This window comes from Pomacea canaliculata, linkage group LG3 (genome assembly GCF_003073045.1).
Source record: "Pomacea canaliculata isolate SZHN2017 linkage group LG3, ASM307304v1, whole genome shotgun sequence".
Lineage (NCBI taxonomy): Eukaryota > Metazoa > Mollusca > Gastropoda > Architaenioglossa > Ampullariidae > Pomacea > Pomacea canaliculata.
The window spans coordinates 10,711,134-10,730,770 of record NC_037592.1 but is presented as its reverse complement, the minus strand read 5'-3'; the positions used below and the strand labels follow the sequence as shown (position 1 = coordinate 10,730,770).

At 37.5% G+C, this 19,637-nt stretch overlaps 5 long non-coding RNA genes across 6 annotated transcripts in view; 4 read left to right on the top strand and 1 right to left on the bottom strand.

Moving 5' to 3' along the window:
• The window catches only part of LOC112558534, a 22,253-nt gene extending 19,575 nt beyond the window's left edge, over positions 1-2,678 (top strand). Inside the window, exons 2-3 of the long non-coding RNA XR_003098184.1 lie at positions 1,837-2,046; positions 2,292-2,678. This is a non-coding gene — a long non-coding RNA (uncharacterized LOC112558534). The remainder of the gene's footprint in view (positions 1-1,836; positions 2,047-2,291) is intronic.
• A 3,014-nt stretch (positions 2,679-5,692) lies between these two features.
• LOC112558535 lies at positions 5,693-7,250 on the top strand. Its single transcript, XR_003098185.1, has 2 exons — positions 5,693-6,654; positions 6,900-7,250. It is a non-coding gene; the product is annotated as an uncharacterized LOC112558535 (long non-coding RNA).
• A 626-nt stretch (positions 7,251-7,876) lies between these two features.
• LOC112558533 lies at positions 7,877-8,699 on the top strand. The gene is made up of 2 exons (XR_003098183.1): positions 7,877-8,249; positions 8,495-8,699. It is a non-coding gene; the product is annotated as an uncharacterized LOC112558533 (long non-coding RNA).
• Positions 8,700-9,774: 1,075 nt separating this feature from the next.
• Positions 9,775-10,734, top strand: LOC112558536. Its single transcript, XR_003098186.1, has 3 exons — positions 9,775-9,940; positions 10,309-10,337; positions 10,714-10,734. It is a non-coding gene; the product is annotated as an uncharacterized LOC112558536 (long non-coding RNA).
• A 4,035-nt stretch (positions 10,735-14,769) lies between these two features.
• Positions 14,770-17,712, bottom strand: LOC112558530. 2 transcript variants are annotated; one of them, XR_003098179.1, is made up of 5 exons: positions 17,517-17,712; positions 17,113-17,258; positions 16,850-16,912; positions 16,194-16,351; positions 14,770-15,299 (listed from the first exon to the last, which is right to left on the bottom strand). It is a non-coding gene; the product is annotated as an uncharacterized LOC112558530 (long non-coding RNA). The 2 variants fall into 2 exon arrangements; XR_003098180.1 differs by lacking the exon at positions 16,850-16,912 and having other exon boundaries at positions 17,517-17,694.
• Positions 17,713-19,637: the final 1,925 nt, after the last annotated feature.

Here is a 19,637-nt window from a genome sequence, read left to right as displayed (position 1 = left end):
CAAAAGGGGGCTCCATCCACCGTTAGAAAAAGATAGCCCAATTCAGCACTTAGCTGGTTTCATTCAAACAGTGCCTGAAAGCTCCTGACCTTGGAAGAGGTCTTACCCTTTGAGTGCATTCTAATAAATGATATAACAGCTTCGCGTAAGTGCTGGAAAGGTTAAACGATCATAAAGCCATATAAACTAAGCTCTAAGGTACGGGAGGTAAGAAGTTTTTTGCCAGGTATGTCTATTTTTCAGCAACTGAAACCTCAAAGGCGGCTCCCGCCACCGGAGGGAAAAAAAAGAGCGATTCATCATCTAACTGGGTTATCGAAACAATCGACAGAAGGATTATGCTTTGGAAGAAGTCCTTTCCATTAATGCTGGTTCTGATTAATGGATATCAACAGTATTCGTAGCTGCTGGAAAGGTTAAACCATCATTAAAGCCAGTAACTAAGGCTCAAGTACGGAGTGTAAGAAGTCTTTTTGCGTGTTCTATATTTTTCAGCAACTGAAACCTCCAAAAAGGCGGCTCCGCCACCGGAGGAAAAAAAGACGCCATCACCATTTTCCATGGGTTCACGAAACTTATAGGAGAAAGGACTATGTTTGAAGAAGTCTTTCCATTAAGTGCTTAGTTCTGATTAATATATTCAACAGATTCGTGGAGCTGCTGAGAAAGGTAACCATCACTAAAGCCAGTAAAACTTAAGGCTCTAGGTATCTCAGAACTCTTAGGAATGGTTTCACAGTTTTCCCATTAGATATTATATGCATTATGTTTGTCTTGAGAGTTATGAGGAGGTTGCAGATTGAAAGAGCGTGAATAAACGAGAGTGAGATGGGGAAGTTTCAGAAGTGTGTATGGATAACATAAATTATGTGCAGTTCACCTGTTCTAATGTTTAAGTATCTAATGTTTTAGTAATTTTTTGAAATGAACTTTTTTTTCTCTTTGTGGTTTTAAATAGCAAAAGGAAGAAGCGTTTGCAGGAAGACGGTATGTTCCTTATGTTTCTGGCTAAATTTATTTACCTTATATAATAGCGTTGAAATTGTAATGTATATGTCTTTTTTTTCTTAAAATTAGTTGGTTGTAGTTACTAAAGCATACACATCATGGCATTTGCCTAGACACGTAAATTAAGGCTCTTTAAAAAATTAGTTGCAGTCGGGTGATAGCGACGGCAGTGAGGATCGAGGCCTCACCTCAAAGAGATCACACATTGTAACGTACAATAGAACGTTATTTAACTTATATCATACTCTAAAGTAAATATAATACTTAGTTTATTAATTCATTCCAAATTCAAATATTTCATTTAATTAGTAATGAATTAGTAATGAGTTTGCGTGGTGGCAAAGTTGTTTGATGTTCGCGCCACGTCAACAAAGTGGGATAAGGCTTATTATGGGACGCGGGGGGGGGGGGATATTTCATTCGGGCATTTTTATAATTTTAAAAAAAATTAAGGTTTATAGCTAGAGCGAGAAAAATAATTAAAAAAAACAGATGAAAGAGCGTGAATAACGAGAGTGGAGTGAGGAAAGTTTTCAGAAATGCGTGTATGGATAGATAAATATTTGCAGTTCACCTATTCTTTCTTCACTGTGTAAGAATCTTTTTGCGTGTTTATTTTTTCAGCAACGAACCATCAAAAGGGGCTCCAATCACCGTAGCGAAAAAAGATAGCCATCAGCACTTAGCTGGTTTCATTCAAACAGTGGACTGAAAGCCTGACCTTGGAAGAGGTCTTACCTTTGAGTGCAATTCTAATAAATGATATGAACAGCTTCGTAAGTGCTGGAAAGGTAAACCATCATTAAAGCCAGTAACTAAGGCTCTAAGGTACGGAGTGTAAGAAGTCTTTTTGCGTGTCTATTTTTTCAGCAACTGAAACCTCAAAAGGCGGCTCCCGCCACCGGAGAAAAAAAAAGAGCGATTCATCATCTAACTGGGTTTATCGAAACAATCGCAGAAGGATTATCTTTGGAAGAAGTCCTTCCATTAAGTGCTGTTCTGATTAATGATATCAACAGATTCGTAGCTGCTGGAAAGGTAAAACCATCATAAAGCCAGTAACTAAGGCTTAAGGTACGGAGTGTAAGAAGTCTTTTTGCGTGTCTATTTTTTCAGCAACTGAAACCTCAAAAGGCGGCTCCCGCCACCGGAGGAAAAAAAGAGCCATTCACCATTTCACTGGGTTTCATCGAAACTATAGGAGAAGGGACTATGTTGGAAGAAGTCCTTCCATTAAGTGCTGTTCTGATAATGATATCAACAGATTCGTAGCTGCTGGAAAGGTAAACCATCATAAAGCCAGTAACTAAGGCTCTAAGGTATCTCAGAACTCTTAGGAATGGTTTCACAGTTTCCATTAGATTATATGCATTATGTGTGTCTTGGAGTTATGAGAAGGTTGCAGATGAAAGAGCGTGAATAACGAGAGTGAGTGAGGAAAGTTTTCAGAATGTGTGTATGGATAACATAAATTATTTGCAGTTCACCTGTTCTTAAATGTTTAAGATCTAATGTTTTATAATTTTTGAAATGACTTTTTTTCTCTCTTTTTTTTTAATAGCAAAAGGAAAGAAGCGTTTGCATGAAGAGGTATGTTCCTTATGTTTCTTCTAATTTTATTTACCTTATATAATAGGTTGAAATATGTACATGTATAATGTCTTTTTTTTTTTAAAATTAGTGGTTTAGTAGTTACTAAGCATACACATATGGATGCCTAGACACGTTAATTAAGGCTTTTTAAAAAATTAGTTGCAGTCTGATAGCGACGGCAGTGAGGATCGAGGCTCACCTCAAAGAGATTACAGCCTGTACGTACAATACAGAACGTTTATTTAACTTATATATACTCTAAAGTAAATATAATACTTATTTATTAATTCCATGTCCAAATTCAATATTTCATTTTATTAGTAATGAAATTAGTAATGAGTTTGCGTGTGGCAGTTGTTTGATGTTCGCGCCACTCAACCAAGTTGGATAAGGCATTATATATGGGACGCTGGGGGGGGGGGGGGGGATATTTTTCATTCGCATTTTATAATTTTAAAAAAATTGAAGTTTATAGCTAGAGCGAGAAAATAATTAAAAAAACAGATGAAAGAGCGTGAATAACGAGAGTGAGTGAGGAAAGTTTTCAGAATGCGTGTATGGATAGCATAAATTATTTGCAGTTCACCTATTCTTTCTTCACTGTGTAAGAAGTCTTTTTGCGTGTTTATTTTTTCAGCAACCGAACCATCAAAAGGGGGCTCCATCCACCGTAGGAAAAAGAATAGCCATTCAGCACTTAGCTGGTTTCATTCAAACAGTGGCTGAAAGCCTGACCTTGGAAGAGGTCTTACCTTTGAGTGCAATTCTAATAAATGATATGAACAGCTTCGTAAGTGCTGGAAAGGTAAACCATCATAAAAGCCAGTAACTAAGGCTCTAAGGTACGGAGTGTAAGAAGTCTTTTTGCGTGTCTATTTTTTCAGCACTGAAACCTCAAAAGGCGGCTCCCGCCACCGGAGGAAAAAAAAGAGCCATTCACCATTCGTCACTGGTTAAGAATCATCAGCAACTCGAAACTAATAGGAGAAGGACTATGTTTGGAAGAAGTCCTTCCATTAAGTGCTGTTCTGATTAATGATATCAACAGATTCGTAGCTGCTGGAAAGGTAAACCATCATAAAGCCAGTAACTAAGGCTCTAAGGTATCTCAGAACTCTTAGGAATGGTTTTCACAGTTTCCATTAGATTATATGCATTATGTGTGTCTTGGAGTTATGAGAAGGTTGCAGATGAAAGAGCGTGAATAACGAGAGTGAGTGAGGAAAGTTTTCAGAAGGTGTGTATGGATAACATAAATTATTTGCAGTTCACCTGTTCTTAAATGTTTAAGATCTAATGTTTTATAATTTTTGAAATGACTTTTTTCTCTCTTTTTTTTTAATAGCAAAAAGGAAAGAAGCGTTTGCATGAAGAGGTATGTTCCTTATGTTTCTTCTAATTTTATTTACCTTATATAATAGGTTGAAATATGTACATGTATAATGTCTTTTTTTTTTAAAAATTAGTGGTTTAGTAGTTACTAAGCATACACATATGGATGCCTAGACACGTTAATTAAGGCTTTTTAAAAAATTAGTTGCAGTCTGATAGCGACGGCAGTGAGGATCGAGGCTCACCTCAAAGAGATACAGCATGTACGTACAATACAGAACGTTTATTTAACTTATATATACTCTAAAGTAAATATAATACTTATTTATTAATTCCATGTCCAAATTCAATATTTCATTTTATTAGTAATGAAATTAGTAATGAGTTTGCGTGTGGCAGTTGTTTGATGTTCGCGCCACTCAACCAAGTTGGATAAGGCATTATATATGGGACGCTGGGGGGGGGGGATATTTTTCATTCGCATTTTATAATTTTAAAAAAATTGAAGTTTATAGCTAGAGCGAGAAAATAATTAAAAAAACAGATGAAAGAGCGTGAATAACGAGAGTGAGTGAGGAAAGTTTTCAGAATGCGTGTATGGATAGCATAAATTATTTGCAGTTCACCTATTCTTTCTTCACTGTGTAAGAAGTCTTTTTGCGTGTTTATTTTTCAGCAACCGAACCATCAAAAGGGGCTCCATCCACCGTAGGAAAAAAGATAGCCATTCAGCACTTAGCTGGTTTCATTCAACAGTGGCTGAAAGCCTGACCTTGGAAGAGGTCTTACCTTTGAGTGCAATTCTAATAAATGATATGAACAGCTTCGTAAGTGCTGGAAAGGTAAACCATCATAAAGCCAGTAACTAAGGCTCTAAGGTACGGAGTGTAAGAAGTCTTTTTGCGTGTCTATTTTTTCAGCAACTGAACCTCAAAAGGCGGCTCCCGCCACCGGAGAAAAAAAAGAGCGATTCATCATCTAACTGGGTTTATCGAAACAATCGCAGAAGGATTATCTTTGGAAGAAGTCCTTCCATTAAGTGCTGTTCTGATTAATGATATCAACAGATTCGTAGCTGCTGGAAAGGTAAACCATCATAAAGCCAGTAACTAAGGCTCTAAGGTACGGAGTGTAAGAAGTCTTTTTGCGTGTCTATTTTTTCAGCAACTGAAACCTCAAAAGGCGGCTCCCGCCACCGGAGGAAAAAAAGAGCCATTCACCATTTCACTGGGTTCATCGAAACTATAGGAGAAGGACTATGTTTGGAAGAAGTCCTTCCATTAAGTGCTGTTCTGATTAATGATATCAACAGATTCGTAGCTGCTGGAAAGGTAAACCATCATAAAGCAGTAACTAAGCTCTAAGGTATCTCAGAACTCTTAGGAATGGTTTCACAGTTTCCATTAGATTATATGCATTATGTGTGTCTTGGAGTTATGAGAAGGTTGCAGATGAAAGAGCGTGAATAACGAGATGAGTGAGGAAAGTTTTCAGAAGGTGTGTATGGATAACATAAATTATTTGCAGTTCACCTGTTCTTAAATGTTTAAGATCTAATGTTTTATAATTTTTGAAATGACTTTTTTTCTCTCTTTTTTTTTAATAGCAAAAGGAAAGAAGCGTTTGCATGTGAAGAGGTATGTTCCTTATGTTTCTTCTAATTTTATTTACCTTATATAATAGGTTGAAATATGTACATGTATAATGTCTTTTTTTTTAAATTAGTGGTTTAGTAGTTTACTAAGCATACACAATATGGATGCCTAGACACGTTAATTAAGGCTTTTTAAAAAATTAGTTGCAGTCTGATAGCGACGGCAGTGAGGATCGAGGCTCACCTCAAAGAGATACAGCATGTACGTACAATACAGAACGTTTATTTAACTTATATATACTCTAAAGTAAATATAATACTTATTTATTAATTCCATGTCCAAATTCAATATTTCATTTTATTAGTAATGAAATTAGTAATGAGTTTGCGTGTGGCAGTTGTTTGATGTTCGCGCCACTCAACCAAGTTGGATAAGGCATTATATATGGGACGCTGGGGGGGGGGGGGGATATTTTTCATTCGCATTTTATAATTTTAAAAAAATTGAAGTTTATAGCTAGAGCGAGAAAATAATTAAAAAAACAGATGAAAGAGCGTGAATAACGAGAGTGAGTGAGGAAAGTTTTCAGAATGCGTGTATGGATAGCATAAATTATTTGCAGTTCACCTATTCTTTCTTCACTGTGTAAGAAGTCTTTTTGCGTGTTTATTTTTTCAGCAACCGAACCATCAAAAGGGGGCTCCATCCACCGTAGGAAAAAGATAGCCATTCAGCACTTAGCTGGTTTCATTCAAACAGTGGCTGAAAGCCTGACCTTGGAAGAGGTCTTACCTTTGAGTGCAATTCTAATAAATGATATGAACAGCTTCGTAAGTGCTGGAAAGGTAAACCATCATAAAGCCAGTAACTAAGGCTCTAAGGTACGGAGTGTAAGAAGTCTTTTTGCGTGTCTATTTTTTCAGCAACTGAAACCTCAAAAGGCGGCTCCCGCCACCGGAGAAAAAAAAGAGCGATTCATCATCTAACTGGGTTTATCGAAACAATCGCAGAAGGATTATCTTTGGAAGAAGTCCTTCCATTAAGTGCTGTTCTGATTAATGATATCAACAGATTCGTAGCTGCTGGAAAGGTAAACCATCATAAAGCCAGTAACTAAGGCTCTAAGGTACGGAGTGTAAGAAGTCTTTTTGCGTGTCTATTTTTTCAGCAACTGAAACCTCAAAAGGCGGCTCCCGCCACCGGAGGAAAAAAAGAGCCATTCACCATTTCACTGGGTTCATCGAAACTATAGGAGAAGGACTATGTTTGGAAGAAGTCCTTCCATTAAGTGCTGTTCTGATTAATGATATCAACAGATTCGTAGCTGCTGGAAAGGTAAACCATCATAAAGCCAGTAACTAAGGCTCTAAGGTATCTCAGAACTCTTAGGAATGGTTTCACAGTTTCCATTAGATTATATGCATTATGTGTGTCTTGGAGTTATGAGAAGGTTGCAGATGAAAGAGCGTGAATAACGAGAGTGAGTGAGGAAAGTTTTCAGAAGGTGTGTATGGATAACATAAATTATTTGCAGTTCACCTGTTCTTAAATGTTTAAGATCTAATGTTTTATAATTTTTGAAATGACTTTTTTTCTCTCTTTTTTTTTAATAGCAAAAGGAAAGAAGCGTTTGCATGAAGAGGTATGTTCCTTATGTTTCTTCTAATTTTATTTACCTTATATAATAGGTTGAAATATGTACATGTATAATGTCTTTTTTTTTTTAAAATTAGTGGTTTAGTAGTTACTAAGCATACACATATGGATGCCTAGACACGTTAATTAAGGCTTTTTAAAAAATTAGTTGCAGTCTGATAGCGACGGCAGTGAGGATCGAGGCTCACCTCAAAGAGATACAGCATGTACGTACAATACAGAACGTTTATTTAACTTATATATACTCTAAAGTAAATATAATACTTATTTATTAATTCCATGTCCAAATTCAATATTTCATTTTATTAGTAATGAAATTAGTAATGAGTTTGCGTGTGGCAGTTGTTTGATGTTCGCGCCACTCAACCAAGTTGGATAAGGCATTATATATGGGACGCTGGGGGGGGGGGGATATTTTTCATTCGCATTTTATAATTTAAAAAAAATTGAAGTTTATAGCTAGAGCGAGAAAATAATTAAAAAAACAGATGAAAGAGCGTGAATAACGAGAGTGAGTGAGGAAAGTTTTCAGAATGCGTGTATGGATAGCATAAATTATTTGCAGTTCACCTATTCTTTCTTCACTGTGTAAGAAGTCTTTTGCGTGTTTATTTTTCAGCAACCGAACCATCAAAAGGGGCTCCATCCACCGTAGGAAAAAGATAGCCATTCAGCACTTAGCTGGTTCATTCAAACAGTGGCTGAAAGCCTGACCTTGGAAGAGGTCTTACCTTTGAGTGCAATTCTAATAAATGATATGAACAGCTTCGTAAGTGCTGGAAAGGTAAACCATCATAAAGCCAGTAACTAAGGCTCTAAGGTACGGAGTGTAAGAAGTCTTTTTGCGTGTCTATTTTTTCAGCAACTGAAACCTCAAAAGGCGGCTCCCGCCACCGGAGAAAAAAAAGAGCGATTCATCATCTAACTGGGTTTATCGAAACAATCGCAGAAGGATTATCTTTGGAAGAAGTCCTTCCATTAAGTGCTGTTCTGATTAATGATATCAACAGATTCGTAGCTGCTGGAAAGGTAAACCATCATAAAGCCAGTAACTAAGGCTCTAAGGTACGGAGTGTAAGAAGTCTTTTTGCGTGTCTATTTTTTCAGCAACTGAAACCTCAAAAGGCGGCTCCCGCCACCGGAGGAAAAAAAGAGCCATTCACCATTTCACTGGGTTCATCGAAACTATAGGAGAAGGACTATGTTTGGAAGAAGTCCTTCCATTAAGTGCTGTTCTGATTAATGATATCAACAGATTCGTAGCTGCTGGAAAGGTAAACCATCATAAAGCCAGTAACTAAGGCTCTAAGGTATCTCAGAACTCTTAGGAATGGTTTCACAGTTTCCATTAGATTATATGCATTTAGTGTGTCTTGGAGTTATGAGAAGGTTGCAGATGAAAGAGTGTGAATAACGAGAGTGAGTGAGGAAAGTTTTCAGAATGCGTGTATGGATAACATAAATTATTTGCAGTTCACCTATTCTTTCTTCACTGATCGATACCAACACAACCAGGTACGGAGTGTAAGAAGTCTTTTTGCGTGTTTATTTTTTCAGCAACCGAACCATCAAAAGGGGGTTCCACCCATCGTAGGAAAAAAAAGGCAATCCATCACCTAACGAGTTATATTGGCACACTTGCAGAGGCTTTTGAGTTTGAGGAAATCCTTCCTCTAAGCAACATTTTAATCGATCGTATGCATCGATTTTTTACAGATAAAAAGGTAAACCATCATAAAGCCAGTAACTATAAGGCTCTAAGGTCATAGAGGAACAAGTTTTGTAAATAGTTGAAACATGCAGAAAATGAAAACAGCATGCCTGAGATCAAATTTAAAACCAGGACATTCATTTATCTTTATTCATAATCAACTCTAAACTGTTGCAAAAACATCTCTTTAAAAAGTTACTGATTGCTATTAATGACAACATTTATCATCAAAAGACTTGGTCTCTTGGCCTTTTGAATGTGTGCTGGCGTTTCCCTATCAGATACATTGAGATTGAAATAATCGGTGGGCTTGGCCAGCCACAAGTCTAAGTTGGCCTCAAATCAGTGACTTTCTGCTCCATAGTAATGCGCACTAACCAAAGCCTCAAGGAAATATTTAGTTACAACACATTTGGTCCCCAGAAGAATAAGTAGTCTTTCTTCTTTTGGAAATTGTAAATTCACTTATATAGAACATTGAGATGATGAAATTCTCAGACCAACGGTCTACCATTTCCCAGAGTCCAGCGCAAGAGACTCCAGAGCAAAAGACTCCAGCGCAAGAGATGGAGCCCGAGCAGGAAACACGAAATGACCTGTGACTTCTGCTTGCTGTCATCCAGTTTTTGGTGTTAAATCTCTTGTTAAATCTTTTGTGTTAAAGACTCGAATTAATCATAAACTGAAGCGTTACCGAAGAAAGTTACGAGCTGTGCAACAGCTATTTGGTTTTCTCCAAACTATATCTGAAGGATTATCGTTGGAGGACTTCTTAAAAACTTAGTCTCATTCTCCATACAGAAACTAATAAATTTCTAATTGCCGAAAAGGTAAAACCATCATAAAGAAAAAGACACGCTATGAAAGTGTCCTGAAGAGAGGAGGAGCCCTGTACATACACAATACAGAACGTTTATATAACTTATATATACTCTAAAGTAAATATACTATTTATTTATTAATTCCAACCATGTCCAAATTCAATGCAGATTAGATACCTTCGATCGATTACCGAAGATCTACCAGAAGAAGCGGTGTTATTTAGGTAGGTGGATGACTGTTTAGTCAAGCAAATTGTTACTTCATATATGGATTATTTAGGTAAATGAATGACAGCAAAAGTCACAATGTATTGAACCTGTGACTTTTTTTTTCAGCCTCTAGTTTAATGTTTATGTAACCATTCATTTCAGTTTCAATGTTATTTTTGTTCAAGTTGTTCTCATTTCATTGTCATTTATTTTTAAAATGAATGGATTGCATTTGTGTGTGTGTGTGTGTGTGTGGGGGGGGTGTAGATACAGGGATTTAATGCATATGTGGTCCTTTGGCCGCCTTAAAAATTCTTTAATGTTTTAGACCTAATGTTTTATAATTTTGAAGTGACTTTTTTCTCTTTTATTTTCAAAATAGTGATGGAAGGGAAAAGAAGAAGACAAGAAGTTCCTCATGTTTCTTCTGATTTTATTTACCCTATCCTGACGACTGTGTTTACTTTGCATGCTTGGGAGTAGTGTTAGCTCAGGAAAAGCATTTTATGTTGCTTTTGCTTGCTTTGTGACAGTTTTATTTTGTTAGTCTTATTTTCTACTGAACTTGTCTTCCATAAATCACTGGTGTGTTATATGGGTAGTCTTATACTAGTAGCCCCTGTGGGACCCTGGGGTATGCTTGCCTAGCGAGCATTGCAAGAATAGGGTCCCTGCCATCCAGCCAGGCATGTCGTAAGAGGCGACTAAGGTGGACACCTCACCTAGAGGTAAAATAGGTTGTGGTAGGGCTAACAACCCCACCATGTAAAAAAAAAACATGTTACAGAAACTGAAACCAGAGAATTAGTCACAGATGGCGAAGGTAATGAAGCACACCAGGCGACTGGACTTATGACGGACGACAGCCAAACCCGAGAGGGAGCTGGCGCCCCAACAGCGGATTTACTGAAGCCGAGGCAAAAGTTGAGGGTGGGGTGCTGGAACGTCCAGACCTTGTACCAGACTGGCAGGATGCACCAACTAGTCAAGGAGTTTGACAACTACAACTTGGACATCCTGGGAGTCAGTGAGGTCAGATGGACTGGCACGGGAAAGAGGAGACTATCGTCAGGACATACCATCTTGTTCTCAGGAAGATCAGACGCTCAGCACTCTGAAGGGGTAGCTCTACTCCTCAACAAGAAAACGGAAAAGGCACTGCTGGAATGACTTTTCTTCTCTTTTTTTTTTTCAAAATAGCAAAAGGAAAGAAAAATAAGACATTATGGAAGAAGAAAGACGACACAATGAAGTAAGTCCCTCATGTTTCTTCTGATTTTATTTACCCTTTATAGTAGGTTGAAATTTGCACATGTATAGTGTCTTTTTTAAAAAAAAAAAAGAAGCTTGGCTTCTGGTCAGTTTAAAGTACAAGCCGAGTGCAACAATCTTTCTTTAGGATCAGGTTAAGTTAATTTAATGTACCCCCACACACAAATGCATGGCTAGACACATTAAGACTTTTTTTTTAATTATTTGCAGCGCGACAGCGACGAGCCGCTTAAAAGTTAAATATCAGATCTGTAGAAAATAGTTCTGGATATTATTTTCACTTTGGACTTAAAGAATCTCTGTCTAAATCACAGCAGTTAGTGCACTACTTAATATCAGATCATGGATATCACATTCCTTCCATTTTCCTACAAGTAAATTTTGATGGTCTGCCACTCTTTCACTTCTCATGTAATCAGTTTTGGCCTATTCTATGTAGTAGTGTCGAAACTGACCTTTTTGTAATTGGCTTGTACTGTGGAGAGCGAAAACCCGAAGATGTTAATATGTTTTTACAAGTTCAAAATAAAATGACAAAATCTTTAATTAGCTATGACAAAAGTGTTGAGACACATTGGCGAAACTGAAGCTTAACCAATGACACCCTGTGAATGACATTAAAGATTTCAAAATGACCTTGGAGGGGAAAAAAGAATCCTTAAATGTTTCAGATCTAATGTTTTATCATTTTGAAATGACTTTTTTCTCGTTTTTTTTCAAAATAGTGATGGAAGGGAAGGAAAAAAACTAGCGGAGGGGAGATGGAAAGTAGAGAAAAGGTAAGTTCCTCATGTTTCTTCTGATTTTATTTACCCTATAAAACCTGACGGCTGTGTTTACTTTGCATGCTTGGGAGTAGTGTTAGCTCAGGAAAAGCATTTTATGTTGCTTTTGCTTGCCTTTTTCAAAATAGTGATGGAAAATAAAGAAAGAGAGAAAGGAAAAGGAAAAAAGGCACGATGATGTAAGTCCCTCCTGTTTCTTCTGATTTTATTTACCCTGTAAAACCTGACGGCTGTGTTTACTTAGCATGCTTGGGAGTAGTGTTAGCTCAGGAAAAGCATTTTATGTTGCTTTTGCTTGCTTTTTGACAGTTTTATTTTGTTAGTCTTATTTTCTACTTTCCTTGTCTTCCTTAAATCATTGCTGTGTTATATGGGTATTCTTATACTAGTAGGTTGAAATATGCACATGTATAATGTCTTTCTCTTTTTTTAAAAAAAAGCTTGGCTTCTGGTCAGTTTAAAGTACAAGCCGAGTGCAACAATCTTTCTTTAGGATCAGGCTCAGTTAATTTAAAGTACCCCCACACACATATGCATGCCTAGACACATTAATTAAGACTTTTTAAAATTATTTGCAGACCCAGACCAAAGACCTGGCAGGAACAAGTAAAGATAAAGAAAACTGTAAAGACAATACAGAACGTTTATATAACTTATATATACACTAAAGTAAATATACTATTTATTTATTGATTCCAACCATATCCATATTCAATGTAGAATACCACGGATGAAAGAGCGTGAATGACGAAAGAGAGTGCTATTGCTGCCCGAGTTTCCCTGGGCAAGACTATTACTATCTGCTGTCTTCATCTCTCTCCTTCAGCTCGGATATCCCGACAGGACCTTGAGGGTCTTTTGACCCAACTTCCTGCTCCTGTCCTTCTTTTAGGGGACTTTAATGGGCACCACCCCTTGTGGGGTGGGGCCTCGACTGACACCAGAGGAAAGTTGTTGGAATCTTTTTTTATGGAAAGCAATTTTTGTATTTTAAACGACGGTTCTAACACCTTTAGCCGTCCTTATAATAGCACAGAGTCAGCAATAGACTTATCAGTGGTCAGCCCAGCACTTTTCTTAGACTTTAACTGGGCTGTACAGGACGACCAGTGCGGCAATGACCATTTCCCTATAATTTTAAAATTTAAAAATAGTCTGGAGCGGGACAATAATCTTAATAGCGGCGAGTGGAATTTGGCTAAAGCGGACTGGCCTGCTTTTCAGACCATCTGCTCCACCCGCCTTCTCCGAAACTCCACTTTTAATTTTGAGGTTGGGGACTTTGGCAATGATCCTATGTTACATCCTGCCAAAGTCTTCACCTCAATTTTGACTGAAATCGCATCAGAGATAATCCCTACACGGAGGCATTGAAATAACCACCCACGGGTGCCTTGGTTCACAAATGTAGGGTGGCCTAGCGTGCTAGAAAGAAGGCCCAGCGCAAAGCTTTTCGGCAACCTACTATTGAAAACATTATAAATTTTAAAACAAGGAGAGGAAGGCTGTGTTTACTTTGCATGCTTGGGAGTACTGTTAGCTCTGGAAAAGATAAGGGAGGCAAAAGCAGTATTTTTTAATTATTTGCAGAGAGATAAGACGAGCAAGGGGAAACAGTCAGGGACGAGAAGAGGAGCCCTGTACATACAATACAGAACGTTTATATAACTTCTATATACTCTAATGGAAACTCTAGTTAGAAGCGAACGTTTTCAGAATGCGTGTATGGATGACGTAAATTATTTGCTGTTGACGTATTTCGTCTTCTTTCTTCACTGATCGATACCAACACAACCAGGTACGGAGTGTAGGAAGTCTTTTTGCATCTTTTTTTTTTCAGCCCAAGCAAGCTCCAGAGGGAGAAGCTATCAAAATACAAGAAAAAACAACTTCCGTCTACTTCAATACCTCTTTAGCATCATGCAGGACCTCACAGGCATATTTGTGCACAAATGTGACGTCACAAGTGTTCCAGTCACAAGACCGGGCACATTGACAAGAAGACTGCCTTTGTGTGTGTGTGCCCGTGTGCATGTATCAAACAAACAAGTTGTAATAAAAGAAAAAAGGTTGGAAACCAGACTAAAGTAGTACAACGCCCTCATATAATGATGACGTCTGCCACAGATTTTCAGTGGCATGCCACATAACTGTGCCCAACGTCACTGGAATGCAACTGACAAAGATATCAACATGGATCCCACTCGAATCCCCTCCATGCTTCTGGAGTCGCAATGCCATTGTCAGTTAGCAGACAGCGGCCTGATTTGGGATGGTGCCAGGTAAGGACCTCGTAAAGACCTTTCATGCATTTGTAAGACCTAAGTGATAGTCATCAATGCGTTAGTTTTTCTCATGTACGGTCTGAAAGAGGTATTATTTATGAATCTTTGGTCTTCTCTATTTTCTGAAATACATGTATTACTATTCTAGTAATAAATAATCAAAGAGTTAATTTTGATGCCTATCTGGCGTATTTAGATAACTTTAAAAGTCTGTAACGTGCTGATAACATACACCATTAATGTTAATGTTCCAAGTTTTCTAGAAATCTAAGTAATAATAATTGCAAGACCTTAAAGCCATTCTTTGGTGTAATACAAAAGTCAGTTCATGTCTCTCTCTCTCACACTCAAAAGAGAGAGAGAAATAGAGCTATGCACAATACTAGAAGATCAAGGCTCTGGTTCAAGAAAGAGATAAATATCTAAAGACCTTTTGAAAGAAGAGTGCATTTTTTGCGAATACGGAGGGGCAACTAGTGCAGTACAGATGTGTAGACCAAATTTTTTTAAAATTAAGGTGACTGCAAAAATATGCTCTATCCCATAAAACATAAAAGAAAATTTTTACCTCAGCTGCCTGCCCTTAACTGAAGATGAGGATAATAACGATGTCACAGTTTTTAATTTCAGTTTCTTGTAAGTCTCTTTTTTCCATCAGAAAATAGGTGATGAACTGGTTGCGGGGGGTGGGGGGAGGGAGGGGGAATTAGCACACAGTTTGGTATACAGAGGCTGATACAGTGTAGCAAAAAAGCTGGATAATCCAAGGTGATTTTCCAAAAATGAATAAAACATCTATACAGCTGTTCAGCATGCCAAATTCCAACGAGGAAACGTAGCTACAAAATTCTGCCATAAAAATACAGTAAATTCCAGAAAATTCACAGGCCACAGAAACGCAGTTGTCACCTCCTTGAAATATCCTAGCATTTAGTTTTGTTCTCTCTGCTTTCTACCCCGACTCTTTCTGCTGCTGCTTTTTTCGATGTTATCTGAAGCCTCCATCCACCCATTGTTCTTCTGTACAGCTTCTGAAGATAATAAAAAATGGGAAAATTGGGATTTGTAAATTAAAGAAGTTTAATAGGCTTACGGATTAAAAACAGACTAAAAGAAGTCTCACACCACACATCTTGTTTCAGTTCTATGGTGCTTCTGCTTCTTCCCCATGTCTTTCTGTTTTCGGGGCGTCTTTAACTAAGTTTCACACATGGAAGCACAATTGATTTTGACAAGAGTTTTAAAAAATTTTGAACTGTGAAGCTAGCGATGAAAAGTGTCAATTTATATTATACAAAAATAAGCACTTATCTCAGCACCTCTCTTTTTTAAAACAAATCATATATCTGTAACCAGGGCTTCTGCTTACGCAAAAAATTGCATACAGTACACATTAAAAGTTCGGAGGACCCTTGCAAATTTGGGCGAAGAACAGATACAAAACTGGGTAAGTTTAGTGTCTGACATCATAGCCCAATCTATTGTTGTTGTTTGCTACAAGGTGAGAGTAACTTCCCTTGCATTGAGCTTTTTTCCCTTATCGGGAAGAGTTCCACTAACCTATTTCCAAGATGTCGGTGACAGCGTGGTTAAAATCATCGTCTCAGAAACGGAAAGAAAGTGAGCACCCCAAGTACAGTGACCATAAGCTCATCACAGACGCTTGCACAGACTTCATGGCACAGAAATCTCGCAATTAATGACTAGACATTACAGTGCTTTGTGTGCCTGAAAGGCAGTTGAACAAAGTATGTTGATTTGTTGATTTTCTTTTCACTTTGTAAAGGGACCCATTAGAGTTGGCCTGGGACCCCTTATAAAACTAAAGAAGGGGTCACTGGGACCCCAAGGAATTTAGCCTTAGCAGAACCCCTGTGTAACTTAATAATAATAATATATACTAATATTTATACATCATCACTTACTGCATATCATGGTCTGCACCTTTGAAAGCCCCTTGAAAGCAGACTTTTCTCCTCTTTGGCCTTAACAGTTATAAAACCACGTCGGTCAAGATTCGCCGCATGATTCTTTTCAGGCAATCCTTTGCATCCGTACCACATACACAAGAGAGGCTTTTGATCTGCAAATGCATTAGAAAACAGTAAACACATCTGTCAAAAATATTCCACCTGTCAAAGGCAAGAAAGGGTGTAGAGAAAATATACATGGCTTTGATTATCTGTGCTCGCAAAACACCTAGTTAAGCTTAAACCATACAATCAGCTCACGGTCATCTTGGACCAGTTCCTAGTGACAATCTTTCTTTCAAAAAATATAAACACACACACACAGTAGTGCTACCGAATACTGCCTTCCACTCCAAAATGATGCTTTGTTTGTTTTTTGTTTTTTTTTAATAGAAGCAGGTACATTCTATACACATTGCTGCAGAGGGTGTCTTATCTAAGCAGGTAGCTTAATCATTTATGTAACAACAGGAATACTGATGTGCCAAATTGATAAAGATTTACCAGATCTTGCATGCTGAGAATATAAATTTAAAAGCCTGTTACAAGAAAGGTCCTTGGGATATGATTACGTTAACTTATAAAAAAAATGAGTTAATAGCAAAACTGACAATATATTTCTCTGGTATTTTAGCATTCTCCTTTTTTCATGATAAATTGGATGACTCAGATGCCTGTAAAGAAAAAATTGGAGAGGCAAGTAAAGCTGAAATGGAAAACCACACACAGAGAGAGAGAATCATAAACATTTTAATAAATTTAATCTAAACAAAATTATTTAATTAAGATTAACTTGATCTCATGCATTATTATGAAAGACTTTGCATCACTGTAGTGCCGCCGCTGTTAAATATGAAATAGACTAGGTACATACTTTAATTGCAGCCGATTCTCGCCTCAACTCTTGAATAACCAGCGCCAAAGCCTCAGGATTGATGCCATTCTCACACAATCTGACACACAGGGCTAGGGTATCTGTGTCCAAGCCGGTGTTCAACAATTTGGATATTTTGGCAAGGACTGCAAAGATCAAAAAGCAACATTTTCGCTGATTAATGTTTAGAGTAATATGAATGGAAACTTTGTGTACAGGTTGTTGTTGGTTTGGTACTGCGCGACACTACGAACTAAATGGATCGTAGGCAGACGGTAACCAAACGTCAGGCAAAAAAATGTAAACACAGAACCATTACTTTTGTGCCGAAAACAATACACATTTTGAGAGTTACATGCAAAGTAAAAGATATATTTATTTATGAAAAGAAGGAAGGAGCGTACTGTCTAATGTTTCTCTGGCATTCGATACTTTGGGCTTCCCTCCAGCTTCTGCCGTTTTTGTTTATGACTGACGAGCTCAAGAAATATTCCTCAATGCTAAATTGTTTGATTATTGTCCTCTTCATAAAAGTAAGGTTCTAATATATTAATTATATTCTACATATATATATCTCTATCAAATTATTTATTTATTAAAAACAATCTTTGAAAGTAATCTCGAATCTTGTCGCTGTACATCACAGGCGAACGGAAGTGACGTAGATTGAGTTGAAATCGGCGGTCTGAACGAATGGAGTTACTCCTCTCAAAGCAAGTTGGGGCACATATCATATACAGAACATGAGGAAGAAAAGTAGGGATTTAACTGAATCAGTGTGCTGAGACTTAAAATATTTAAGGAATCAAATGTTTATCGATTGTTTTTCGAGTCGTCGATCATGCCTTGCTTGCTGTTCATTGCTAGACGGAAACTTTTGAAAATACATTTGTCATTGTGAAGACAATGAATCGTTTGAATGTGCGTGTCAGTCAAAGTGTTAGTGTAAGTAGAGTTTAAATCTCCTCATTCCTGTTTTAATCAGACATCTCATTTCGATAACAGTGTTTCTTTACTTGCTGATGTATCATCGTAATCAGAATCTAAAGTCCAGAAGGAAATGCGTTAAGAAACAAGTATTAGATGCATGAGCAATTACCCACTGAGCATGGTGTTTATAGTTTTGATGCTTGGATTTTAAATTAATTTCTGATTACAGTGTTTATTAGTAATAGATTTAACCATTTTAACTCATGCAGTTCTGCTTGTTACTTTATGGTTGATAGTTTCCTGTATGGGGGTGTGCATGCTTTCTTAGGAGTGTGAGTATTCGCTTTACAAATTTTGTGTTTATTATTATTATGCCTCAGTTTAGGAGTTATGTAAAAATTGATGTAAACAGCCATGTTTGTTGTTCATTATTTTTCAGGGAATGGCATAGCAGAAATAGAGCAGTAGATGAATGTATTTCTTCCACTGAGACAGTGATAAGCTAGAGGGGAAAGTAGAATGTGTGTGAATGGAATTCACTGGTTTTGCATTCAAGTCAGTGAACCTCAAAAGTTTCAAGAATCAGTCCAAAATAAAAAAGAAAGCTAGATCACTCCATTGTCACAGAATTAAAATATTGAACCACAAAATTATGGATGATTTTAGATTAAACAAATTTTAAACATAATTTTGTTATAATTCTTTTGCAGAATCCAAGGGGACTAAAAATGAAGCTTATAGTGGGAGAAGAGAAAATTTTGGATTCAAAGTTCAGAATGTATCCTTGATGGACAGAAGGGCAGCAGCATTATTTAGCATGCAGATGTGAAAACAGCAGGAAAAAGACCGCCACTTGAAGAGGGTAATGATGAGCTGACACTTGGTCACTCAAACTACTTTCAGAATCAAAATACTCCCTTGAGAACATCCATGATGAACAAACATCAGTCAAAGATGTCTTTGAAAGATGTGTGTTTAGACTCTGTTTTTGATCCTAGTCCCTTCCCTCATGGTGATGCAAAACAACAACAGTTGGCAGGAAGAAAGATGCCTGCTTCACCAGATGATGTCCATCCTCTTCCTTTGAATGTACATGCTCAGAGCCACAGTGCTGAAGGTATCAGGACATTATCCAGACTTGGTATAAAAGAAGGGGCGTACCATCCGAGCCCCAGGCAAGTGCCCCACGGTCTTCTGAATTGTGGAAGCAGTCTGCGTTCTGATGCATACCTTCGACAAGCTCTTACCAGTCCTTACACCAGAAGGACAAAAGATACATTGTTTTCAAGTTCTAAAGATGGTACAAATAACATGATGGCTGCCAGTCCATATGTAGCAAATGTTAGGACTACAGATTTCTTAAAAAAAGATGATGGTACAAGCCATGTGAAGTATGGAGAGACTTCTAGGCATGAGATTTTTAAGACACCAATAAGGTGAGAAATGTTTGAACCTTTGATGGCATTTGTACAAAAGGGTTTATTATTTACTCTGTGTACAAGTACCATAGGGCTGTATTGTCTTTACCAGCTGGGGTCTTGTTGTTACAACAACAGTATAAATGAATTGAGAAAGAACATCTGTATGATATTTAT